General features: G+C 44.3%; 1 protein-coding gene across 1 annotated transcript in view; it reads left to right on the plus strand.

The window, feature by feature from the left end:
- LOC118787147 (disks large-associated protein 3-like) overlaps nt 1–27300 on the plus strand; it is a 54749-nt gene that overhangs the window by 6498 nt on the left and 20951 nt on the right. The window contains exon 2 of the mRNA XM_036542606.1: nt 18659–18741. The gene's annotated coding sequence lies outside the window, so the exon portion shown is untranslated. The remainder of the gene's footprint in view (nt 1–18658; nt 18742–27300) is intronic.

Below are 27300 nucleotides of genomic sequence, written 5' to 3' on the forward strand. Positions count from 1 at the left end.
ATGTCATGTGACCTGAGTGATTCTGGTGTGGAAGCACAATGTGAACATTGGCCACAAGTGTATAAGACAGGCAGTATGTGTCTCCTATTTTATTCTTGTGTTTCTGGTAATGATAAACAGGCCAGTGGTGCGTGCATGTAAGCAGCAACAGGCTTGATTCTCCTGTTCCTCCACAATCACACCCTGATTCATGGAGCAGCCTCTCCTAATCTGCCCCAAACACAGTGACCCACCGTGGGGGAATGTTACACAATTAGGATGTGCATTAGCAATGCTTCAGAAGGCGAATGCAGAGAGCGTCCCTCTCTCCTTTCCTGTGCTCACTGTGCTGCCTGTGCTCTGTGATAGACACAGAGGGAGAGGGTGATCTGACAGCTGTGAGAAGGGATGACAGAGAACAAAAACGTTCACAGGCAGAGGTGGCAGACAGGAAAGGACAGCTGAGTAGATAAGTATATGGTACATTCTCACACACTGCGCACAACTGACACGCCTACACTCTCACCGACACACGCACACTAACTCACACACAGACACAGACAAAGACACACACACACATCTACTCACATATTCACCAACATCCTTGCTGACACACAGACACACATTCACTCAGCTAAAACCTGCACGCTCACTAACACACACGCACACACACACTCAGAGGAAAACAGAGATGTTAAGAAAATGTATATTTGCATCAGGTTCAGCCTCCTTTTGAGTTGAACTGCTTTTTCACGAAGTCTTTCCGAAAGTTATTTTAGAATTACTCACTCAATTCAAAATAAGCTGAGCCACTTTAGGAAGTACAAGTGAAGCGGTTTAACTTTATATCCCTGGCTTGGCTTTTTCTATAGCTGGGATTAAATAGGAGTGACAGGGAAGAGACGGCAAACAAACTGGAGCTGGAGAAAAATAATACTGCAGAAATGAGAAAAAGAAACATTTGCAGCCCCGAATAAGGAGATTAGCTGCTCAGTATTGTTTGATTCCCAAAGCGTGAGCACAGGCCAAGCACAGATTTACTGCCCACTGATGCTGGTCTTACAGGAGGCACAGCGCGCAAACTGTCGAGCGCTAATTACAGAGACCATTAACGGTGTCTGTGGAAGCTTCCAGAACAGCCAGCAAGGCAGCAAGGGAATACTGGCCACTCGTGATAGTGGGGGGGGGGGGGGGGGGGGGGATGTTGGATGTGATATGAGCATCTGGATGTGAATGTCTCGCTGGAGTAGCCTGTGATGTGGAGAGTTAAGCCGTGGACACTAGTGTGTTATGGGTAATTGCTTCAGCACTTGATCCGTCTTCGCGCGTGAATGAAACCAAGCAAGCGTTCAGTGGAGATTATGCATCGTCCTGAGGGCTTTTGAATCAAGACAGAGGGAGCAGGTTATGTTTTAACTTCCTTTAGGCAGAGTGTTTCATGCCTCATAATCATTTCTAGCCATTTAAGGGGAATACCATTAGCATATAATGTTAAAACCCTGCCCATCAGTGAATGAATGACTGATGATCTGTCAGCTTGTGGTTGGATTAGAAAAAGGCGCTATGAAATAACGATAATGTAAAACTGCAAATTGGATGTGAGATCAAGTGGCGTCAGAGGAAGAAAAGCAACGGCAAAACAAAAAACACAAGCACTAAGCGCTGGCTGTGTGAAAGGTATATTACAAAAGAGAGTGGAACATTAAACGGTTGAATCAAAAAGAAAACCCGAAAAAGTAAAGAAAGTATTTCTTTCCCTCTCTTTATGAATTTATTGCTTTGTTATCTTCACCTCTTTTTTTATTTTCCTTATTGTACTTTACCAGCCCCTTTGTTAAAAGTATTCCCTTTCCCATTTAATTGTTTGTTGTGCCCTTTGAACTTTCTTATTTTCATTTTACATGTCTTTGTCCTTGTTTGTCACTTTTAACATTTCTGTTTAATTTTAGTAAAATTTGCCCACCATCCATGTACAAAAGTAGCCTGGCAGATTGTGAAGATTTTGTGACAGTCGCACCTCTGTAGTTCACCCAGTTCACCCACAGGGGGAGAAAGAGAGCAGCTGCCACCAGGAGGCAGAGACAGGAAGGTGAATATTGAGGTTGTGAGTCAACATGAGAGCCACTGGCAATAATGAGCCCACCGGTGGGAAACATAAATCTGAAATAATAACACTAAAGACAGTGCAGCAATATGTTTTGCAGTCCGTCTATCTGAGGTCCGCACTAAAGGGAGAGGGAGGTCAGCTCACCCCTGTGAAGGGCCATTCAGCCTGTTACATAAGACCACCTCTCCCCTTAGGGGACCTCTTCCTAGGCAGCCTGATATTACAATTTAGATATCAGTTAAATTGGCCTGTAAGTATATTACTACCTGCTTCTCATTTTGCTGGGCAAGGACACTCTCTCTCCAGTGTTCTGAACACAGTTTCTCTGGTGGTCTTGCCCCCGCGCAGCTGTGCTTGGTGTGTGACGGTGTGGCCAATAAACCCCACGCAGCTGTCATATACGATGTCCGAAAGGTCTGTTCTGCTCATCGCGTCTGGCTCATTGTTTGTCTGGGCTCCCGGCTGACATTGGAACATTTTCAACAGGCTTTTCGGGGCTAAGCCAGTGGGCAAAGAGGCCCATCTGCAACCCTGGCGACCCCCCAGATGGTAATGTTACGCTGGCAACCACCGCCCGATAGAAATGATGCTGTAATCACTAAATATAGAAACAGTGACACATTTGAAAAAAGGAGCGTTGGAGTTGTGCTGGTAATTGTCGGAACTCTGTTTTGGGGCATGGCCTTGTAGAACATAAGCTCCTGAAGTGCACAGCCTAAACTGTAAGAGCCGCTGAACTATCAGCGCAGTGTGTACCATTAACAAGCCCTCTGTCTGTAATAGGCTGAACAGAAAAAAGATTAGAGAGAGCAGAGAGGGCTTGAGCAAAAGAGAGAAAGAGGGACAGACACAGAGATGGAGGGAGAGACAAAAAGACAGCAACAGTGGGAGTCAGAGAGCAATAAAAAGTCAGAGAGATGGAGGGAGAGAGAGACAAAGTCAGAGAGCTGGAGGGAGAGACAAAGACAGAGAGATGGAGGGAGAGAGAGAAAGACAAAAAGATGGAAGGAGAGAGAAAGAGAGATGAGGTAGAGTGAAAGATAGAGAGGGGAGGGAGTGAAAGACAGGAGGTAGAGAAAGAAAGTAAAAGTCAGAGCCAGGAGACAATGCAAGAAGAGCCAAAAGGATGATATGGTTCCTATGGTCGCCATGACAACCCAAGACTGATCCTCAACATGAGAGGAGCTTCTTCAGTCTTCAGTTTCTGAGGTGTTAAAGTCAACCAAGAAGAAGCCTGTGTTTTCATTGAGAGGAAGGAATGTTATGGAGAAAGTGTGAGCTAGGCTGCATTGGAGTTGAGATGTTTAAAAGGAGGCCCTCAGATTCCAGATAAAGCCATGGGATGAGTGCTAAGCTACATGAGGGAAGAGAGGAGGAAAGGTTTATACAGCTGAAATCCAAGTTTACTTTTTCACAGCTTCCACTCAGCACAGTTTCACAAAGGTTTCTAACACCCCTCTACCATGTTATCATATACTGCACCAAAAACACACTCATCGTTCTACTCAAACTATAAAATCAATAAATAAATATTGGCATTTAGCAGACAACCTTATCCAGAGCAACTCACACCAATTACATTTTTTTACATTGTTATTCATTTACACTGCTTGATATTTACAAAGGCAATTGTGGGTTAAGTATCTTGCCCAAAGGTACAGCAGCAGTGCCCCAGTGGGGAATTGAACCAGTAAGCTTTTGGTTATGAGTCCTTTTCCCTTAACCACCATGCTCCACTGCCACCCTACCTAAACGTTTGATTGCTGAAATGGTGTAACATTCATGTTCAAATATTTTAAAGCAAATGATTTTATATCCTTTGTGGACAAGAAAAAGTAAACATTTAATTTATTGTAACTTCAGACTCATGTAAGGATTTCATAACTCCAAGCCGAATTTGGAAACTATTCATAGCTGCAGAATTTAGACTATTTTAGTGACAGGTGGATTTCTCAGAAAGAGACTGCAATGATTCATACTCAGCATCTCACCCGGAGTCATTCTCAAACTGCACTGGACATAGTGGGAACTAAGAGATGAAACAAAGAGGTTATGATTTCAGCATTGACCTCTTCACTCAAAGCCTTGAAGTCTTTTTGTTGTAATACAGGAAAAATAATCTCTTTCTTGTAACACATCCTGAATTCACCTGGGAAGGGTTTTTTTTTTATTTATTAGTGAATAGCACTCTCCCTTCAAACGCCTTTGTGGTCTTGAATTGGAATATTTTTTTCAGATTAATTATTCAAAAGGTCTGATTGTCTAGGCTCCCTGATGTTACAGTTTGACTGTGGGTTTACACGTGTGTGGTGTGCTGGCTCTCGAGCTCTCTCTCTCTCACAGATTTGCAGATGTAGCGCATGGATTAGCTAGTACACACTTGACACCCATTCTTCTGCCCACGCTCCTAAAGGACCTTGTCCTCAGATCCTCCCTGCACCTCCTGGTCACTCTGTAGAAATGGTCATGTTACTGACGCGCTGGCTGCGCAAGAAGCACTCAATGCTGATGTTATCGCCGTGACGACGCTCGCAGAGGCGTCCCTGTGAAAGAGGCAGTTTGGTTTTTAGCTGTAAGAGCCATGTGGGATGAGTCAAAAAGCTGATTCACATGACCGCTGCTCCACACTGTCACTCGGGCCACTGCTCCACACTGCTGCTCAGACCACTGTTCCACACTGTGATCCTCCAAACTGGTGTCATTAATTTGATTCAGGAGCATGATTACATACATCTCTGCCGTGTGACTCCAAGTGCAGCTTGGAGTCCTGTAGTCGTCAAACCACTGTTTTGCATTAATATCCATATTCATATTCATACCAGTATGAGTCTTAATGTCACCATAGCATTAAAGAAGAACAGAAACCCTTGTTGCAGCTGTTTGATCCAATGCAATTATAATATGTATGGACAGATTTATTTCACTTCAACACTACCTAGTCTACTGTGACGCTATTTATTGACCAGTTCATCCCACAACCTTTTTATAAGTACACGTTCCTTATTAATATATCTGCTGGAACAAAGGCAATGAATACATTTATATGTATTGTGCCCAAGAGCTAAATCTGTCTTTGCAAAAGACATTCCAAAACCACACAAAGGCACTAATTATGTAGCTGTGTTTGTCGAGCGTGGACTTCGGCAGGTGTGCAGACTCTTACAAAGAGCTGTGACATTTAAAATCAGTAATGTCTGTTGGAAATGCTCAGGAGATCTTCTTTCTCCTGTCAGAATAGTGCGGTAGTTGCTCTTTTCCCTGCCTCTCAGTGCTCCGTCTCTGGCTGCTCTGACTGCTTAAACATTTAACACATTTCCTTCAAAAGAACGGGATGAGACCTAGATCAGGGTAGCTAGCAAATCATGTCAAGGGAATGAACAAGACAATTAACAGCTATCCACAATGGGGGGGGGGGAGAAAGAGAGAGAGAGAGAGAGAGAGAGAGAGAGAGAGAGAGAGAGAGAGAGAGAGAGAGAGAGAGAGAGAGAGAGAGAGAGAGAGAGAGAGAGAGAGAGAGAGAGAGAGAGAGAGAGAGAGAGAGAGAGAGAGAGAGAGAGAGAGAGACTTTATTCTACATAAAGTAGAATAAGACAAATTTGCTGTTTAAATTTGCTCCAGTAGTTCTTTATGTAGAATAAGACTTTATTCTACATAAAGTAGAATAAGACAAATTTGCTGTTTAGTTCTAACTACCATGTTAAAGGCATGGTACAGACTAGAAAGCAGGGGGTGCTAAGTTTTTCAAATGCGTTTAGTCATTATAGATCTGATCTGTTCAACAGTCTGTTCAACATGTCGGCAGAGTGGATGTGATGTGCTGGAAGGAGGCGGGGTGTACCAGAGCGATTTGCTTCTATTTGTTATTTATTATTCATGCTGTACAAAATTTAACTTTCCCTCTGATATGATTTCCAAAGATGAAGACAGTTTTGCTATATTAATTACAGACATTGAATTTTTTAGGGATATTGGTGCCTTGTGGATTTGTCTCCTCTCTCTTTCACATGAAGAGATTTATCATAGAAATGCATGTGTTGTAAAATGCATTCAACATTGTGTGCATGGCATCACATATCATTGTCTTTTCCATTTAGACACCTGGATTGGTACTGAGGCACAGGTTTGCTGAATGACACAGCAGCAGTGTCACTTAAGAGCTTGCAACCTTGCTGGCACTAGTAATAACAACTGATGATAGACGGTTCATTGAAAAAATGTTAATGGCAAGTGAGATATATAATCCAGATAAAAACTTCATTTTCATCAGTGATTACTGTAGTATTATCACCCTCGGTAGTATCAGTAACGTCGGGGAGAATAAGTGATGAGTCAAATAAATGAAGTGGCTGTTAAAGATCCAAGATTCAAATTGTGCTTTATGGGTATGACATTAGAATGTAGTGCAAAAGCAGGGTTACATGTTACTCTCTCTCTCTCACGTACTCCCATTTATATACAGGGATATGTATATGTATGTACTAATCTGCATATACTATATATCCTATATCCTATATATATATATATATATATATATATATATATATATATATATATATATATCCTATACATATATATGTATATAATCCCATATATAGCGAGAGTCAAAGGAGTGTGAAATATGAAAGAGATGGAAAGATGAATTTAAAGCAGAAATATAAAAGATGGAGAGAGGCTACCATTGTTCCTGCCATCCTTCCCTGACCCTCCACCTTATCTGTCTACATTTTCATTTCTGTCCATCACGGTAGGTACGGTTTGCACTCATGTTTCACAGAGATAAGTGCAGGAGTAGGGAGATGAATAAGGGCACGGATCGGAGACAGAGAGGGGGTGACCGGACTGGACCCATCAGGGCCACTCTTTGGGTATTGTTTCTCTCACAGCCTGAGAATACCAGCCCCACAGTTCTCTAGCCCAGTTTTGGGAGCCATATGTCTGGAACAGAACTCATTGTAGTGGGTGAGTTTCCACGGACATCATTGTGTGAATGTGGGTGACGGGGTGAGGATTAAAGAATAATTCTGAAAAACGTAAAAGGAAATGAATGTCCTTAGAAACTGGCTTCCAACATGGTCAGAACCCAGTAAAACTCACAGTTCCTATGGAGTGATCTATTTCTCTATATGGAGTGAACCAGTTCTCTGTGCAGAGTGATCCAGTTCTCTGTGCAGAGTGATCCAGGGTTCTCTGTGCAGAGTGATCCAGGGTTCTCTGTGCAGAGTGATCCAGTTCTCAGTGTGGGGTGATACAGCATTCTCTGTGCAGAGTGATCCAGGGTTCTCTGTGCAGAGTGATCCAGTTCTCAGTGTGGGGTGATACAGCATTCTCTGTGCAGAGTGATCCAGGGTTCTCTGTGCGGAGTGATCCAGTTCTCAGTGTGGGGTGATACAGCATTCTCTGTGCAGAGTGATCCAGTTCTCTGTGCGGAGTGATCCAGTTCTCAGTGTGGGGTGATACAGCATTCTCTGTGCAGAGTTATCCAGTTCTCTGTGCAGAGTGATCCAGTTCTCAGTGTGGGGTGATACAGCATTCTCTGTGCAGAGTGATCCAGTTCTCTGTGCAGAGTGATCCAGTTCTCTGTGCAGAGTGATCCAGTTCTCAGTGTGGGGTGATACAGCATTCTCTGTGCAGAGTGATCCAGGGTTCTCTGTGCAGAGTGATCCAGTTCTCAGTGTGGGGTGATACAGCATTCTCTGTGCAGAGTGATCCAGTTCTCAGTGTGGGGTGATACAGCATTCTCTGTGCAGAGTGATCCAGTTCTCAGTGTGGAGTGACATGGAGCTAAAAGGGAAAGCTGCCCTGGGGAAGAGTTTGGATATGCATGCTGTTTCTCACAAATGGCTCTGGCTTGAATCACATTCTCACAGCTTGAGAGGAATATGAATGATGAAAAATGTATGGCCAGTATAACAGCCCCAGATCATTAAATAATAATCACATTATGCATTAAATAAATGCACGTGTCCCACTTTGTGATAGTTGTTATGGAAATCGGTGTAAAATGTAATCTGAAACATGAAACATCTCTCCGCACATTACATAAAACGAACACAAAAAAGTAATCTTTGCTTTATGGGTTATATACAGTAATTATTTCCGTTAATTGAAGTTGTAATTGAAGTTCACGAGTAGTATTTTCAGACAATTCCTCCAAAATCACCAAAGCTAGACAAACTGCTCCTATCCACAACTGTAAAAATCCCACTTATTACTTCTTTCCACATTAGCTGTTCACTGCATCCCTTCTCCACCCAATCCCCCCTTTCTTTTCCTTGTTTATGATGTCCAAATGATGGTCAGGCGTAGTCCCTCTAGCAGACTCTAGCAGAGTTCCCGAAAGACCAACATCAATCACAGCCTTCATGCTATAATTGTATGGAAATTCACTTCCACAGAATGAAGAATTTTAAAACTTTTGATGCTTTCTAGAACTTCTAATGGACAGACCCTTCTGTGGTATTCTGGGTTTCAGAAAAGACCTAATTTTGCTCCAGTGCTCCAACGCACACTCGAATTTGCATGAGCACACTCAAAATGCATGCATACCTACACATCCACTTACAGAAAAGCATTTCTTGTCCAGAGCGATGTACAGGGCCATTATGTTAAGCTACATGTCATGGCAGCATCAGGAATAACAGGAGTGTGGCTTCAGGCAGAGTGCAGCCTGTAACTGCGCATCAAGCTGAAGGACGGATCAAATCAAACAGCAGTAACTGCAGGGCCGGCACTACGGGGATGCTTAGGGGTGCTTAGGCACGGACTTCAGTGCACCCCCAGTTGTCTCATTATACCCCGATGTCTACATAGTATTTATTACATTTTTTTAAGATATGACATTTTGAGCCCTCCGTGGATTGCAAGCGCACCCCTCTGTATTTTCTCGGGCGCAGAGCCTGAGAAACTGCACTAGCATAAACACAGCTCTTATCCTTAAGAACAGTCTATCTGCATAATACTAATCACATAGACCATAACAAAGATCTATAAGAGGAATGCTACCATATCTTGTAGTGTTAAGCAATCATCGCAGTAATGATAACGATTTAAAAACATACACAACTATATGTCCTCTTCTCTATTCTTTATGCCTCCCAGACCCTCATAGAAAATGGAGAGGCGAACCTTTTGATGTTGAATCAAGCAATGTAGCCCAGAGTGTGATTCTCTCATACTGTGTGTCAGCAGCGTTCTCCCCCTCTCATTTGTTCAGCCCTGATATTACTGATGCAAATTATATCCATCCAACCGCACACATATACACACACACACACCCACACACACATGGACACATGAGTGCTCTGACACACATATCTACATTCACAAATACACACACACAGACTCTCCCACACACACGTATACACACACATGCACTGTGATCTGGGACTGCGCACTGCTGCCTGTGCTCTCTCAGTCAGGCCCACGCCATGCTTGGCCCGGTGCCATCCCTGACGGTATGAGACAGGGGTCAGCCCTCATGGTGCTCAGCCACGTATCCACATAAATGTGGAAACACGGCAATTATGCTGCAGAATGGTATGTTTTCCCTCGAGGCAGGAGTTTCTGGGTCAGCTGTTCAAGAAGTCATCATTGCTGAATTAATAACCAGCAGTGGCGTTTGCACAGAGCAGGAAAGAACACCTGGACATATTGGCAAAAAAAATAACCATTCCAAAAAATAGCATCAGACATGTATAAGACATTTCTCCCAAATCCGGGGAGCAGGATTATGCATCTCTGTAGTGTTATGTCGTCCTTAACATTATGTGTCACCTCCTACGCTGTGTCCTACACACATACACACACAGAAATACGTGTATGGGCAATCACACACACTTTCTCTGACACACACACACACACACATACACACACACACACACACACATACACACACACATACACATTCTTAATTGTCCACACTCTGTCTCTCACATACACTCCCTGGATCTTGTGCAAATAATGACCTACCACTGGCGCAAAAGACTGGGAGCTGCCATAAACCATTCCCTTCACATTTCCTGTTATGAGCTGCCGTTTTCTGGTTGCTCGGATTTGAACGCGTGGTTCATACAGACTTCAAGCGCTCTAAAGTGAGACAAGGCCAACCCTCCACATCCCGCTTAACTGGGAATTGGATAGAAAAACCTTCCGGCAAAAATGAGCAGCTTGTCGATGTTTGACTGCAATGTTGTTGCTGTTACTAAAAGACATTTCAAAGAGACACTGGAGGACATAATTCCATCTTGGGAATAAAATAGCCAGTTTTCACACCATCTGTACTCTATATAACAGCAGCCAGCACTCTGCCCCCCACTCCAACACCCCGCCCGCTACTCTAACACCCCCCCCACCCCCCACCCCCCCACTCCAACACCCTGCCCCCTACTCCAGCAGACCGCCCCCTACTTCACCATCCCATTTCCTTTTACCTCACACTGAATCTGCTCTTTCTGTTATTGTGATCTGATGCCTTGACAGAAGGTTAATCATCCACATTATGTTTGGAGCAGAGGAGTGAAAAGAAGTGGTGAAATTGAAAGTGAAGAGTAGAAAGCGCTTTTTGATTTTTCCTCCTCAGATGTTCAGCACCTTGGTGTTGTACACTGACAGACTCCCCTCAGTAGTCTTCTCATGTCTCTCCTCAACACTCAGTTGTTTCTCCATACAGTACAACCTGTTGTGTTAATTTCTATATAAGCATCCATTGTTGTTGTCCCCCTAAACCAATTGTGATCGTGTGCATAGTGTCTGTTTTTTTGTGTGTGTGTGTGTGTGTGTGTGTGTGTGTGGTCTTTTATGTGCGTGGTGTGTATTTGCGTGTGTGGAAGCAGTATGCATATGCATATACATGTGTTTGGTATTTATTGTACCGACTCTACCGCAGCGATCCCCTTCACAGAGTGATGTCTAGTGTTTGCTCGCTGGCCTTTCTGCGGTTTGCTGTGGTAATTAGCTCCCTCCGTGTCACGCTCATTACAACATTAGCCACTGTTTAAAGCCTAATAACGTTCTCCAGGCTTTTATTCCCTCTCTTTGAGGGGCATTGTGGCTCTCAGGCTCATTGTATCAGCACTTTGACTCACTGCAATAACTCCAGCTGGGGTTTACATAATTAAGCAGGGGGGGGTGCTTTCTGTTTCACTCGCTCTCTCCTATGTTTAAACCTCTCTTCCCAGCCTTCCCTCATGCTCCCCCTGGCCTCGGTGCAATATTTTCCCCTCCACTGTGTCCCACACTGCAAATATTCATTAGAGAAGCTCATATCATTGTCAGCTGAGGAGGGCAGACACACCAGCATTAATCCGCAACACGAGGCTCTAATGTTGGTGGTCAGCGGAGTTAATCTCCACGTGTGATTGTATGCGGCGTACAGCAGACCTCGCTCCTCAGCCCGCATGACCAGCAGTGATTAAACACCCTTCTTGATGGGGGTCAGACTCCATGGCTCCCAGGCGTCGGTTGTGAGGTACTGAGATTCTGATTGCCTGCCCCAGTGCATCTATTGAAGTGGCATCAAAGTTAGGACAGTGAGGACACGATGGTCGCACTGTATATTAAGTGCAGCTACATAAAGTCTACATAAGCATGGCGTAAGGGCTGCATTAAAGATTCATAATACACTAAGCATGACATATGACATACATTGTCACTTGGCATAATGTGTTATGTTCATAGAAATCAATTTCACAAACACCTAGCACCCCAGTTATGCCATATATATTAAGTGACTGATCATGTGATCAGTGATGGTGCTCAGTCTGTGTGCTGCTGCACAGAGCTTCTCCCTTTGCCCTTTGCCCTCTGCGCTGAGCTCTCTGATCTGGATGTCAGTCTCTCTGTCCTCTCATTTACTCTACATCTGTTCCATTTCACTAAGTCAATGGCTTGGTGCTGAAAGTGTATGTGTGTGTGTGTGTGTGTGTGTGTTAATTTTCATGCATGCGTATGTTGAACAGTGTGTCATCATGTGTGTTGGAGAGTGTTTTGGAGTGTGCCAAGCCCGGTGAGTTTTGCAGGGTTTCAGAGCTAATGTAGCCATGGAGCTTCTTCTCTTTGGTAGCGTCCCCTGGCTGTGTGGGGTGTCTACTTTCCAATGTCCTACTCTGCCAAGGGAGATTTACCTGTTGCCTCAGTCACCAGCCTACAGACCAGCCCTAAAAACATTCATGCTCTATGATTCAGGTATGGTCCAGTATGTCAGCTGGAGATCAAGTTTGGTGCCCTGTGAGTGTGTCATATCTCCTGCACACAGCAGGTTTATCTAAACTGTGCTGCTCATCTGGAGACACATTAACCTGGAGATGTCTTATGAATAACAGCTTGTATTTGATGTGTTTTTTCCTCTCTTTTTGTAATAAACGAAACTCGGAGAGAGAAACTGAAACCGTAAATGTACATGTAACCCAGCAAAGACGTGAGTCTCACAAGCAGTCTGGGGGACTACCCAGAGCTCTCAGTCTGCACCCCGGTCACCAGAGCTGCATGCTGCGTGCCATCCTTTGGGGCTGAGGGCCAGCTTTTTAAACATGGCCTTAGAGGTAGAACACATTGCAGGCATTGAGTGGGTGTTAATATGCGTGAGCTCACGAATAGCTTCCTGTCCAGGCACACCAGGGCAGCATGGTGCTCATCTACAGGAGTGTGATTGCACACAGCAGTACAGATGGAGGAGATCTATCCTCAGATTTCATCGAACCAGGCAGGATCGTTGATTGCAGAGTATTCATTTAAGGGAGGATCTCAAATCACTAGCTTGATTTACTTTGTTTTCACATTTGCATGCCTCCATGTGAGGACGCTGCAGAACATTTACAACATAAATCCAGTGCTGACTACAAAACAGTAACAAAGACAAAAGGAGTCTTGTGATAGGTCTTCATTTGCCATCTTAAAGCAACCTGCTCAGGTGTCTTGAATGAGATCTGTGTGCGCGTGCATGCATGTGTGTGCAGGTGTGCACGTGTGTGTGCGCATGCATAGAGAATGTGCACGTGTTTGTGCATACATGCTTGTATACATGTGTGTGTGTGTGTGTGTGTGCGTGTGTGTGTGTGTGTGTGTGTGTGTGTGAAAGTGCCAGCATGGTCACTGGAGTAAAGGCAGCTGCTGCATCACTGAATCAGATCACAGTGGGGGGGACATGAGCGGGTTACCATAGTAATTGCCAAGGGATTATGGGTTCTGTCACACTTACAGCTTGTTCTCCATGTTGGTGCTGTTCATAAACATATTACATATCCATTTTGAAGCTGATCTCACCATGAGAACTGAGCTACACAGAGGTTTCCCTCCACTGTTTTTAAAGGGAACTGCAAGAGGAACACTGAAATGACACCCAATCCGGTGGCTGAAGTTAATCTTAAACCCTCTTAGACAGACACCCTTCATCACCTACTGTACTGAAGTGTGGAGACACACATACACACTTCACTAAGATGGGCAACTTCTGTTTGAGATCTGATTTCTCTTGCAAGTAGTATCTAATTACAGGGAGGATCATGTATTAAAAAGAAAAAAGTCATCTATGTTTGCGTGTGTGTGTGTGTGTGTGTGTGTGCGTGTGCGTGCGTGCGTGCGTGCATGCGTGCGTGCGTGCGTGCGTGTGTGTGTGTGTGTGTGTGTGTGTGTGTGAGCTCCTATGTTTTCCAGCTGAGTGCGTGTGCTTCTCTAATAAGCTTCATAAGCAAACACATGTGCTCCTCTGATAGGCTTCATAATGAAGTGTGTGCACTTCAAATAAGCTTCATAAGAAAATGCCTGTGCTCCTCACATAACCTTCATAAGCAAGCATGTGGACTGTCTGCTGTGCTTCATAAATCACATGCTTTGTAATATGTATCATAAATTGGTTTGTGTGCTTTTCTAATAGGCTTTATAAGTAAGCGTGCATGCTTCTCCAAAGTTCCTCAAAAGCGAGTAGGTGATAGCATGTGGTTGCCTTTCCAATAATCCTGTGGATCAACAGCACTTTCAAAGTCTGGCCAGACTCGGCACATACACAGTCTATCTGTGTTTCCTTGTACAGAATGCAATTACTGCCCAAGTGGGGGAGTGTTTGAGTGCAAGGCCGGGTTTTATCATGCTGTTGATCATTAGCTAATGAGATAATAGCAGAATAGCAACGGAAATGGGGAACAATGGTGCCGGATCATAGCTGTGTATGCGGGATGGATAAAACAGAGAGATTATTCGTTTGCATTGTGACTGGCTGGGTCTAGCAGATTGGTAAGGAAATGATGAGGGCACCACAGGACAGAGCCATTCAGATACAGAGGTGCCTATACAGCATGTTGTGCTGTAACCTGATCCTGACATATGCACTCACAGACACGCACATATGCATACACGCACACACGCACACACACACACACACACACACACACACACATGCACTCACTCACATAGACACGCATGCACTCTCTCATATACACACACACACACACACGCATTCACTCACACACACACAGACATATGCACTCACTCATACGCGCACATGCACACACCCATGAATACACACACACATACATAAACACACATACACACACACACACATCACTCACATACTCACACATACTCACACGCTCTTCCACTCGTTCGCAAATGGCAACGCGTCTATTCCCCTACTTTTTTCTTTATCATCCGAGCAGCAGCACTGCGGTGCAGAGCGTGCTCAGACGACTTGGCTGAGTAATGAGGCTGGTTCTGTTGTGCTCACCTCACCCACCCACTGGCGCATTCCAGCTGTGACAGTAATCATGACGAGCAGCATCAAAAGAACACACGATCAATCAGACCAGCTGGAGGTGGAGGTCAAAACAAAATCCACACCGAGAGTGAGAAAGAGGGAGGGCGAGAGAGAGAGAGTGTGGAAGGAGGGCTGGTTTTACGTGTTCATGCTCTAAAATGCTTTGGCAACGCTGGATAACTCCTTTTGCATTACTCATTCTGGGACGGTGACGGTAGGGGAGTTTGGATCAGGGAGGGAACTGGTTCTGCGGCTCCTCCACAGGTTGCCAGATTTCCCAAAGGTGAGGGGTACGAGGTATGATGGCAGATGTGACTTCCCCTCTCCCTCTGACATCATGCTTGGCATGAACTGCCACAATACTGAAGGCACAATGTTCCTACTGCTCTACTTAGCACTTCTGTTCCTCTTACACTGGAGATCATAATCCTTTGTACTGCACAGCACACAGTAGCACTCAGTCACTCTCTTACCCACTTACTTTCTCTCTCATTCTCTCACTCATTCACTCACTCACTCATTTCCAATCTAACTCATTCACTTGTTCACCCACTCACACTCTCACTTATCCTCTCAGTCACACTCTCATCCCTCACTTGCTCACATACCCTCTCACTTTCTCACTCACTCATTCACTCACTGAGTGACTGAGAAGTCTGCCTGATAAGAACCTGTCAGCTAGGAATCCACCTATAGGAGCCTGTGTGTAGGAACCTACTCTTACAGTGCTGGGGGAGCCCCCAGGCATGCAGATTGGGGACACAATTGAGAAAACATTCAGAGGTACTGAGAGCAGCCAGTCTCAGTACCTCTGTACCCAGTGAAATGTAGATAAAGAATTATTAATAATGAATGGGACAGCTTGATGAGGGAGATTCACGTGTTTTCACAAAGGCACAGCCTTGGTAAAAAGTGCTGGCCAGAAATCCTCCACCATGGACTTCCAGGCAGTCTGGGGCTTTGACAGCCCTTCTGAAAGGCTGATGGGCTGTAGCCAGGGTCACGCGTGGTGCAGTACAGTGGAGCGTGGCTGGAGCAGCCGTATCAGGGTGGTGTGCACTGTGTCATCAGTCATGTCACTGGAGGGGGCTGGGGGGTGGGGGAGAATGGGGGGGGGGGGAGCGAGTGTGCAATGTGTGTCATCCCCAGACTGTTTACAATAACGCTGATGGCATTTACAGCACTTCACAGAGCTGTGGATGTGCACTCTCACAGAATCATCTGATTCACTAAGGAAACACTTCCCCTTCGCTCCTTCGGATTGCTCAAACAGCCAGGCTTTGATCACAACGTACTTGGTCAGGGTGAGGGATTTTGATGCAAATTATAGACAGTGCAATAAGATATTGTTTTAAATCAATATCTCTGAAACCTTTGATCCGGACCTCTGCACTCTGCACCACAGCTTGTATTTAATTATAAAATTGCATTGATCAATTACATTATAGGATCAATATGCCCTTCAGTTCCCCCAATCTCTAAGTGTACATCTCAGTATTTTTTTTTCAGTGCTCGTCTATGGCTAGGTTCTAATGTAGTGATGCATTCAGCCATTTTTTAAAAAAGGCCTTTGTGTTTACCAGTCAGGGAGGAAAGAGGGAAAGCCTGTGAAACAGGGATAGAGTGCTTCACTGATCACCAAGGAGTCAAAAGTGACACCCATCTGTCACTGATTCCTGCTGAACTCCAACACCAGTGTTGTATAAGGATGTACATATTTATTGATATTTTTAAATTATATTTTTGTCATTTTTTGTCTCTGTTGTGGTTTTCTTCATGCTCTGAGTCGATGTTTGTGATTGTGGGTAAGGGATAGGGTGAGCTGTTCTGCAAGCTGTTCTATTCTGCAAGGCCTTCCCTCACACCTACATGAAGTTGTCAGAAACGTGATGTGGCGTTCTAGTTCAGAAACAAGCACACCTTCTTTGAAGTGAAAGCATTTTCCATAAGTAGCACTCCAGTTCAGTCTGAATGGTTTATAATGAGCCAGGCTCACAGCAGATCCCAGCAGGAGACCAGTGTAGTCACATTCATGCCAGTACAGTAGTATTAATATTGCATTCATCCCCTTCTTTTTGTCTCTGCCAGGAGGTTGATTATTTATGGCATAAACTGGCACTGCAATGTGGTTTGAGGATCCAGCCAATCGGAAGCTTACTTGATCCCTTTGTCCCACCTTCTGTCATACCTTCAAACTCACTCTCTCTCTCTTTCTCTCTCTCTCTCTCTCTCTCTCTCTCTCTCTCTCTCTGTGTCTGTCTCTCTCCCTCTCTCTGTCTCCCACTGGTATAGCTTTTAATTGCCTACATCATTCCCTTCTCTTTCAGTGCAGTTCAGTTCAGTTCAAATACTTTATTGGCATAATGCATGAGTGTGAAATGAATGTTGCCAAAGCATAAACAGCAATCTGGAGGGCACAGAACAAGAAACCAACCACTCATGTCTTTAATTACAACATTACAGCAACTACTGGGATGATAATGATGATGATGATGACAATGGTTAAAAATGATGAGTTTATTATTATTATTATTATTATTATTATTATTATCATCATCATCATCATCATGATTATTATCATCATGATTATTATTATCATTATTATTAGTTAGAAGAGTTGCCACAGGTTTTCCTGTGTTGGCCCAGCCTGCTTTTGGAACTTTGAGCAGCCTGAACATGTGCATAAATGTATGTAAGGTTATTATTCATGTCACCAATCTTCTCATTCAGGCTGAGGAACAGCTCTGAAGGTCAGATGTGTTCTCAAACACTCTGTGACATTTTCCTGAGCATTTCTAATGAATTCAAACTCCAATTAGGCATAAATGTTAAGTCATAATGTAAGGTAAAGCTGTAAAGATCTTTCAGATAATAATCAAGGATGCCCTTTGAGTTGTTACATACCCATTAAACAGTCCATATCCTTATTGTCATAAATTTACACATACTGTACTTTTTTTTAATTTTGCAAGATTGTTGTGAAACACACACACACACACACACACACACAAACATACAAATGCTCATATACTGTACAGACACAAACACACACACATTAACTGATTGCAGCTATTGATCTAAGGGCCCATATTATTGTCATAAATTATGTCATACATTTTGTTTGCACATTTTTTCATTTGTAAGATGAAACACACACACACACTCTGACTTACACAGAAATACTCACAATCAGATGTAAACATGCACATGCACACACACATTGACTCAGTCCAATAGCTATTGATCTGAGGGCCCATTTTAATGTTCATTGTAATCATATTTTGCAGCAGATGAATGCTACGGATCAAAAGCAAATGACCTAGAATGTATTTCACGATTGATTTCACGGGACCATTCACCGCGGCTCTCTGGTGTCAGTGTAGCTTAATGGCTTCATGCATTCTTCAATTATATCTGCCTAATTGCAAACTGCACACAGTCGGTTTGGCCGCTAGCTTCCTGCGCTGTCCATCTGGCTTTGAGCGGCTTGCCCTGAGTTGAGATGGGGCTTCTCTCCAGTCCAGGCTCAGTACTGCCGGACAAATGAGTGGGAAAGCTCTCCTGGAATGTTGCATCACAGCTCCAGACAGATACTGGAGCAGCCGATGCACACCACTCCATTGTGTGTTATTGTGTTGGTTGTGTATGTAAAGTGTGTGCAGTTGTGATGTGACTGTGTGTGTTATCTCTCCACCTGTGTCTGACTATAGCTTCTGGAGAGAGTGTGTGAGATATTTGTGTGTGACCGTGTGTGATGTATGTGAGTATGTGTATGGCCACAAGTGTGATGTGTGTGTGATAACTCTCTGCCCTCTCACTGACTGCAGGCTCTGGGAGGAGCTTGTGACTGAGTGACCAGAGAGGACGTCGGCTCTGCAAGGATGGACACAGCTTTTCCCCCTTTGAGGAAGTAAGGGGGTCTTATTTACTACACCTATACACATCTGTCCATAGCTGTATGAGATCAACAATGAGGGAGCTGGCCTGGGATTAGTAATTTGTTAATTAATCCTGCACACCAACCCCACTGTCACCGTGTCATTTTATCCCTTATGAGCAATTGCCCAGTTTGGTGTGATCCTTGTGGTCTCTTGGTGATTTCATACATCACCAGAGTAGAAATGCATGCGTAGCCTTCCAAACAGATCCATGAATCCATCCAGAAATCGTGTGCACTACATGGAAACACAAGGCAACAACTGCCACTTCACTTTCATAAATGAGCTGTCATAAGCAAATTTACACATCAGGCCAACCCAGCTCAAAGCTCCCTCTCTCTCTCTCTCTCTCTCTCTCTCTCTTTCACACTTTCATGTTTTATCACTGCATATCCCTGTAAGAGACGCTGCAGAGACTGCTGTTGGGAGAATTAATTCCTTAAATAAAGTCGCTGTGAAACCTTTGCTTTGTGGGTAAATCATCCACAAGGACAGCAGCTGTACTAGGTTTTGCAACCCTGCACTAGTGGCGTATTTATGATCTTTCAGTAACGCAAGAGTTTGTCGTAATAGTATCAACAGCTCTCTGGCGGCTCTGAGAGGTGTTTTATAAGGTCACACTGGCCATAGAGAACAGCAGCCACCCAGTGTTTGTCTAAAGAGAATTTTCTTAGATAAAATAGTGTCTGGTTTTATCCTGTAGTGCTTCTGTATTCTGTATATAACCAGTCTTACTTTGTGTGTTTGCTGTCACTTTTCTCTGTATAGTGATGTCGTGTGGCTGTTTGCTGAAAGCCAGCCCTAGAGTCGACTGACTGAACCTGTCTGAATTTGTATTATACCCTTTCTGGTCTGGACAATAGAAAGACTTCTGCTTGCTATTACATATGGGTCTGACCAATGTGCAATGGAATGCAGCACACGCCAGCAAAAGAAAATGTGGGCACACGCACACGTGTACAAAATCCCTTTGATATTGAAAAGTCAATCAGATGGGGCTCTTAAGGGATATTCAGGCAGAGGAACGTTGAAGTTCTCTGGCATCCTGACTTCTCAGTGAATCAAACCCTCATCTCTGGAAATGTCTCTGACTGCTCTTCTCACTTTCAGCTTTTCTCTCCCTCAGCCCCTCCCTTTCTCCTTCTCTCACTCATCACACATTCCATTTATCCTTGTGCCCATCTTTGTTTATGCCATTTAAGGACAGCAGGAGGAACGATTATGTTAAATTACTCTGTAGAATGCATCCGTGTCACTGGTGACATTGTGAAAAATTGTCAGGGACACGGATGGCGAATAGGTTGAAGTACTGGTATTAACAGTGTGTTTAACTGAGTCACTGAGTATTTAACTGAATCACTAAGTGTTTAACTGAGTCACTGATTATTTAACTGAGTCACTAAGTGGTTAACTGTGCCGCTGTGTGTTTAACTGAGTCGCCGAGTGTCTGAGTCACTGATTATTTAACCGAGTAACTGTGTGTTTCGCGGAGCAACCGACTGTAAAATGAAATGTAGTGAATCCAGCCTGTGAAGATGGTTTCCACCAGCTGTAAATAATTGATTCTAACACTGTCAATCAGTCGGCTGCCTTGGTAATAGCCCTGCTGTGGAATGGCACGGGGGTCACACTGCAGTAATCATGAGAGTGAGCGTGCTCAGCAGAGGCTTTCCAGTGCGCACAACATCATGCCTCCCATCCTGCTGTTGTGCAGTACAGCTTCTTAATGAGTTTGCACTGTTCTCACGTACATCTGACCTGTCAGGACACCATTGTCCCAGATGTTACAGCTGTGATCACGGAGTTGCAGCGTGTCTGCGACAAATGACAACATCATGATATCCCAAATTATGTAGTGCATATAGTGCAGGACAATTGTGTACACAGGGTTCACTTACACATAAGTAGCCTAATAAGGGGAGGGACACCTCCTGGCGGATCTAAGACATTTTACTCATTTTACTACAGACATACTGTGTGTGCCTGTGTGTGTGTCTGTGTCTGTGCGTTTTTAGGGGTCCGCCTTCGGCTGGATCCGATCACTTTTAGCAGCATTTATAGCATGTGGCTGAGAAAACGGCTCCATTAACTATGCATCCATATCATGTTGTGTGTTTCATGATGCAATAACTGTACGTCCGTATCTCGGAGTGTGTGTCATGACACAGTGTGGGACATGGTTTTAGATCGCTGGGAAACATGACAGGAAGGACCCTCATCCTGTCTGGCTGTCTTATCCCCCCGATGGTGTAGGGTATAGTCTTATGGGGCTTAAACAGGGGACCCTGGCTCTGTAGGGCCTGTGTATAGGCCCTGTAGGCTTGCTGTGAGTCCTGGGAGAAACACAGCACAGGGAGTCACTGCAGACTCAGGGAGGCTATAAAGAGCTTCATCAGACCTGCTGAGAGCAATCAGGCAAGAGGAAAATCCAATTACACTGTGAACTGTGCCTGTTTATGTTCTGGAGCATCAGCTCAGCAGCCTCACACATACACACACACACACACACACACACACACACACAGAGACAGATACACTCTCACATACACCCATGCACACACACACACACAGACACACACACGCACACACACACACACACACACACACACACACACACACACACACACACACTCACATACACACATACACATACGCATACACACCTTGACTCAGAATACTTCTAACCTAATTTCCTGATGCTGGCCATGCAAGAGGGGGTGGAGTGCATTCACAGGAATGACTTTGTAGCACAGGGAGCCATAGAAGGAGAGGGAGCCACTGATAGTCTTCCTGCAACATCCCAGCAGAAACTTTATCGGGCAGAGAGAAGGAGAAGAGGAAGGGGAAGTGTGACACCTTCCTGAGGTCGGCCTCCCATTTTGCTATTATAAGCGTGCGTGGCAGAGATTACAGAGGTTTTGTTTTTATGGTTGAACAAGGGTGCATGGGTGCAGGGGGGTTGCTGAAAGAGCTTCATGCTTTTCTTTGGTCGGAGAGGGGTGTTGCCAGGGTTTGTTTTGCATACTGATGTTATGAGACTCCAAACGTCTGCATGTCTCTGCTTTTTCCCATTACCTGTACTGTCAGGGTGTGTTGACTTCAGAACAGGTGACAGCACTGTTTTGGACACAAATGAAACAGGACTGAGACACACTTTGTTTGGGCTCTGAATTAAAAATGGAGAGAGGGATAGATTGGTACAGCTGATTATCATGACAGTGCAATAGCAAACAATGTAACAGGCATCGTTTGAGCCTTGGTTTCCCTGACAACCAAGCAGGGCGTGTGGGTGTAGGGGTGTGTCAGTCGTGGACCCACACCACTAAACACTCCTGTACGCAGGGTTCTGACTGCAACTTCACGCAGCCAAAGTGAGATTCTCCACTCGCCCTCAGCCTCACTGCTACTTTATCAATCTGAGATGTGAGGCAGCCTTCCCTCACCGCTCTCAAGTAAAGCAAACTCTTTCTGCCAGGTCGCAAACAATGATGAATCAAACTTGTCAGCTCTTTGATGCTGAAGTTTGATGTTGATTCAACAGCCTTTCCCTCGCTGATGCAACGCCGAAGACACATCACGACAGTAACATTGAATTAACACTGAAATAGGCCAGAGTCCTGTGTGACCATGTGAATCTAATGTTGATTTTATGAGGGATCAGAGTTATTTATGAAACATTAAACACGAGTCACAGGTTCTTCATGAAGAGGTGCTTCCTAAATTATCCTTTGTCAAAAGCACAGGGCTTAAACATAAAACAGAAATGTTTCTTTTATGCTATAGCTCTATCCTGTCTCTGAACAAATTTCTGTGGCCTGTCACATTCAATTCATTTTTATTATGTGCACTGGAGATAAATATTAATTTTTGCTTAATTTGTGTTTGTGCAAAAAGGATTAAGTCCAGTAAGTCACTTTTTTAGCCTGTCATGGATAAGCAGGTTTGAATAATGGTGATGCACACCTCACCCTTGTCAAATCTGACTCTTTCTGCTCATTTGTCTTCTGCGTAACTGTGTTATAGGCTCTCAGATTAAACGTCTCTACCTGCTCAGGTACATTTCAATATGTTCAGCATGATCCAGTGGTCGAGGCATGATGACAGCACTGCCATGCCGTTCGGTGAGCCCAGACTGTATGTGCAGGGTGCTAGAACAGATTTTGGGCAGTGCTGGGTGTGTCTTTTGACTGCATGTTCACGATGAAACTTCATTTTGAATATTTATCATCCTGTAGTCCTTTGTAACTATGTGTCTGAGCTGCTGGTAGTGTGCGCGGACTCCTGGCAGAGGTTGAAATCTAGGTTAATGGATTTTTAAGTGTTTAAAGCATTTTTTTGGTATGTTTCCTTCCTTACTGGATGAAACACCTGGCTTTTCCAAACTAAAAGCACTTCCTGTCTGCCTCAGTCAGGATAGTGTGCATGATCTACATCAGGATGTGTTGTTTTTGCTGATGCTTTTAAAATTCACGAGAGATGCGGAGACCTTATGGTGGAGCTGAGAGCTCTATTACTGGCTGTCCCTTGGAAAGCTTGTGTGTGTGTGTGTGTGTGTGTGTGTGTGTGTGTGTGTGTGTGTATGTGTGTGTGTGTGCACGTGCGCGTGCACGTGTGTGTGTGTACGTGTGTATAATACACTGAGAGCATACTTCAGTGCCTCTCAGACTGAAAGAATGCATTAGTGTTTTAAGTGCTCTCCTGCAGCTGTGGGGATGTAGTGTCCTGGCCTTATTCAATCTCTATAATATTCTCCAAACAGCGTGTGTGTGTGTATGTGTGTGTGTGTGTGTGTGTAGTCCCTCTTGCACTTCTTAACGGCTAGGTTGTTGTAACCAGAGTGGCCTATGATAAAAGGTCCATAAAAGGTAGGCCAATAGTTTCTGTACCTGGTCGTCTATAAATAAAGCCTCCAGAAGTGTGGCAGAAAGCAGAGTGTGATGCTGTGCAGGGAGCGCGTTTAAATCGCTGAGAGACAGCCTGAAGGAGCACGCAGATGGATATTAGCATAAGTGTTTTTGCTGAGAGATCATCTCCTGCAGAATGTGGCAAAAGGACCTGTGTACATCCTTCTGTTCAGGCTGTGACCTCCTCTCTCACCTCTCCATTAACAAAAAATATCCTCCTTTTGGAATGGCCTTGCAGCATTTTAAGAGGCTACGTATACAGCGCGTGCCGTGGTACTTGGGGAGGAGGGGCTGTTCCCTGGGCTGTGGCTGTGGAAATCAGCAGGGAACCTTCCACATTACTCTGGACCTGGTTCTGAGATGCCTGCTTGATGTCAGGCAATCCAAGTTCTAAGAGGAGATGTGACCACTTGACACTGCTGAGAACATGGTGATGTCACAGCCTATCGGACGTGATGTCATCAGTCAGCCTCTGCCCCTCGGAACATGCTAACTTGACCACCCGTCAGTTTCTCAGCGTTGCTGGAGGAAGAAACACTCTGTTTCTCTCACCCACACTGACTTTCAGGCATGGCGAGATGGCCTGTCAGAGCTTTATTAATTGCAGAAAGGCAGTTAATTACTTCCAGCCTGATCTCTCTCTCTCTCTCCCCCATGAAGAGAGTGAATTATTCCTGACACTTATTCGTGTTGAAGTGAAGGCTGGCCTGGAACAAATCTCCATCATCCAATCATCGTGGGTGTATGTGTGTGTGTGTGTGTGTTTATGCCCCTTGTAGAGATGGAGGGGTTGTCTTACTGACCAACAGTGTGGGTCACAGTGAAGTGGGAACATGGCTGGAATTGGCCAGTCTGTCAGTGTGAGTGTCAGTGTGAACCTGACAGAAATTATACAGTCCCTTAACAGAGTAATGAAAACAGGAGGAATAAGTATCAGTCATAGATGCCATCTCTCCATCTCTCTCTTTTCACACATGCGCACACACACACACACACACACAGGTGCTTGCTGCATTTCTTCCTCTCTCTGGTTTTCTCATTATACCTCTTCATGATGCCAGAGATAACATTAATTGCCTCGAAACTTGAGACATTATCTCGCACTGTAGTACCTCATCAGGCTGCGAGCTGCTAAAATCCCCCCCCCCCCTTTTCTCCGTCCCTCTCTCTACCTTTCCTTCCGTTTCTTTCTCTCCCTCTTTCCCTCCCTCTCTCCCACTCCCCTTCTCTCTCTCTCTCGCCGCCTGATGACGGTTTCCCATGGCGCCTCCTCTGCGTTTCATACCATGGCAGTTCAGAGACTCGCAGATCTGATCCCTGACGATTCTCACTCTGTTCTCATCTTATCTCAGAACGCAGTGTTTTAACACTGCCCCCCCCCCCCACACCCCCCCACCCCCCCACCACTATAATCTGAGAAATATTCATCACTTTGACTAAGTGTGGGTACAGATGTCTTCTCCCACAGCCCACAGAAACAGCGCAGGCCAGGGCACATCACGAGGATGCAGGACACAAAAAGCGGAAGGAAAAAAAAAACAGGAATCCTTTGATGGCTCATTCACAGACATCATCACTCCTGCTCCAAAGGAGTTTCGTTCTCTGAATTTCCAGATCTAACACAAAAGTCCTGTATGATGTGTATGGGTCTGTTAGTTCAGTCAATCTGGGTTTCCTTCATAACCGTGAGTGAGGCACCAGTGGCAATGTAATATGTGGAATCTGCGAGCTCAAAGCATAAGGCTTTTCATTAAAAAACAAGGATTTTTTTTTTAAATAAGGGGATAATATGGAGTGTTGGACTTCTTGAAGGTGGTTTGGGATTGGTGAGTCATATTCACTATGTGTGGCCTCATATTCAATTTATTGTACGTTAACAGTGTGCCAGAGCCATAGGAGACTGTTCTTATCCATAGACTCCTTACATTACATATATATTTCTGTGTCACAATATCAACACATAAATTCAATGCTAACAAACACTACTATACAGCGGGGAGAAGCATCTGTGATGTCATGAGGCTCTGCAATGCACAGGACAGTATTTGTGATGTCATACATGTACGGCTCATGTTCTGCTCTCTGTATGTAATGTCATGCTATGGTGCATTGTAAGAAACTATTTGTGATGTCACAATGTGCTTTGCCCTTTGGAGCTGTTTCTGTGATGTCACAGTCTACTGTGGAGCCCCGTAATACTGTAATGTGATCTTGTGATCTTTGTCTGTGATAGCAAGCTATGCCGTGCTCTTTGGAGCAATATCAGTGATATTATACTGTGTTGTGCTCTTTGAAATGAACTGTCATGTAATTCTGTGTAAATATGAAGCTCTTTACTCAATGCCTCACTGCAACACTGTGCAGTTTGGAGCTTAGCACGGGAGTAGTTGAACGTTCAGGTCACTAAGCATTCCAGCTTCTTAGCAACAGTGAGAAACAGCAGAAGCACACACCTACATACAGTACTGGTATTATGTGCTCCTGAGGTGGTGAGCAAGCACTGATAAATCTACATGTTTGTGCACAACAATTTCTTTGTCTTAGAAAAAGTGTAAACATGTGAAATCAGTTTTATGTTATAAATAGTGTATATAGTCACAAACACATGGCTGGTCACCAAGAAGCACTCGAACAATTCAAGGAATATGATCAGTCAGTTCCTCCTGCCTGTACACACCTTAAAGTGTTAAAGAAAAATGTGAACCAGCAAGAGCTTGCTTTCCAGCTCCAATAGTTTCAGACTAACTAGGATAGATAATGTGACCTTTATCTAGAGCTGCAATAAGGGGCTATAGCTACCTTTTACTCCATACTTGCGTGGCTTTCTGAACCATTTGTCTGCTAGCAGTTCAGTTTGTATTGACTTTCAACACATTCAGGCAGATTTAATTTGACATTACACTGTGTCAAAGACTCCAGAAAGATTGGGTTTATACTTGTGTAACATCCTGTGATATCTGGAAGGCCTCAAGGTCCCAATTCTTTCTAATTCTGACTCTGACCTAATGTGATTATCTGTTGCCACTATCTTTTAAGACCTCTGGCACTCCTTGTTGTGTAGGTCATATGACTTTCAATATAACATCACTTCTTATATGAAGCTTGTATGAATAATGCACAGATCCCATATGTCTTGTCCTGTAAACTAGATCAATAAATGTGGCTATTGCATCATGTGATGCCAAAAGCTGCCCAGGGGCATGATGGGAGTTATTGAGACCAGGCTAGCAATCTGGAGCACCATGATATCTGTAGGGCAGTTTCTGTGAGGAGGAAGGGAAGGGGAGCAGAAATGAATTAAGCACTTTTTGAATCTCTTGGGGTTTATTGTTTTTATTCTGTGTGTATATCTCTGATTGTAAGTAAGCGCAGTTTCAGTGTGCCTATCATTTTGTACTTCCACATATGTAATTACATAAAAACACGTGTTTCTATGTGCTTATGTGTATAAGTCTGTGTGTGTGTGTGCGTACATGTGTGCGTGTTTGTGTGTGTGTGTGTGTGTGTGTGTGCATTTGTGTGTGTGTGTGTGTGTGTGTGTGTGTGTGTGCATTTGTGTGTGTGTGTGTGCATTTGTGTGTGTGTGTGTGTGTGTGTGTGTGTGCGTGTGTGTGTGTGTGTGTGTGT

The sequence above is a fragment of the Megalops cyprinoides genome, chromosome 12, assembly GCF_013368585.1.
Source record: "Megalops cyprinoides isolate fMegCyp1 chromosome 12, fMegCyp1.pri, whole genome shotgun sequence".
NCBI classification, from domain to species: Eukaryota; Metazoa; Chordata; class Actinopteri; order Elopiformes; family Megalopidae; genus Megalops; species Megalops cyprinoides.